Source organism: Aedes albopictus, chromosome 2, assembly GCF_035046485.1.
Source record: "Aedes albopictus strain Foshan chromosome 2, AalbF5, whole genome shotgun sequence".
Classification (NCBI taxonomy): domain Eukaryota; kingdom Metazoa; phylum Arthropoda; class Insecta; order Diptera; family Culicidae; genus Aedes; species Aedes albopictus.
The window spans coordinates 513,679,549-513,680,858 of NC_085137.1; positions in this window are offsets into that span (position 1 = coordinate 513,679,549).

Genomic DNA, 1,310 nt, shown 5'->3' on the forward strand with positions numbered 1-1,310 from the left:
AAATTATAGTTTTACCCAATGCTGGGCACCCGGTGGACACGGAACAAGTTCTGGGGACCACAGGGTCTCCGACAGAAATGGCCAATTTTTGATTCCAAAATAACCCCATCATGCGACACCTCAAAATTTGCACAATTCCGTGTGTAGTCTAGTAGAACCAAAAATTTTAGTTTTACCCAACGCTGGGCACCCGGAGGCCACGGAACAGGTTCAGGGGACCCCAGGGTATCTGGCAGAAATGGTCAATTTTCGATGATGAAAGAACCCCATCATGCGACACCTCAAAATTTGCATAATTCCGTGTGTAATCCAATAGAACCAAAAATTATAGATTTACCCAATGCTGGACACCCGGTGGCCATGAAACAGGTTCAGGGGACCCCAGGGTATCTGGCAGAAATGGTCAATTTTCGATGATAAAAGAACCCCATCATGCGACACCTCAAAATTTGCATAATTCCGTGTGTAATCCAGTAGAACCAAAAATTATAGTTTTACCCAATGCTGGGTAAATGCCCCCCCCCCCCGGTGGACACGGAACAAGTTCTGGGGACCACAGGGTCTCCGACAGAAATGGCCAATTTTTGATTCCAAAATAACCCCATCATGCGACACCTCAAAATTTGCACAATTCCGTGTGTAGTCTAGTAGAACCAGAAATTATAGTTTTACCCAACGCTGGGCACCCGGAGGCCACGGAACAGGTTCAGGGGACCCCAGGGTAACTGGCAGAAATGGTCAATTTTCGATGATGAAAGAACCCCATCATGCGACACCTCAAAATTTGCACAATTCCGTGTGTAATCCAATAGAACCAAAAATTATAGATTTACCCAATGCTGGACACCCGGTGGCCACGGAACAGGTTCAGGGGACCCCAGGGTATCTGGCAGAAATGGTCAATTTTCGATGATAAAAGAACCCCGTCATGCGACACCTCAAAATTTGCATAATTCCGTGTGTAATCCAGTAGAACCAAAAATTATTGTTCTACCCAATGCTGGGCACCCGGTGGCCACGGAACAGGTTCAGGGGACCACAGGGTATCTGACAGAAATGGTCAATTTTCGATGGTGAAAGAGCCCCATCATGCGACACCTCAAAATTTGCACAATTCCGTGTGTAATCCAATAGAACCAAAAACTATAGTTTTACCCAATGCTGGGCACCCGGTGGACACGGAACAAGTTCTGGGGACCACAGGGTCTCCGACAGAAATGGCCAATTTTTGATTCCAAAAGAATCCCATCATGCGACACCTCAAAATTTGCACAATTCCGTGTGTAGTCTAGTAAAACCAGAAATTATAG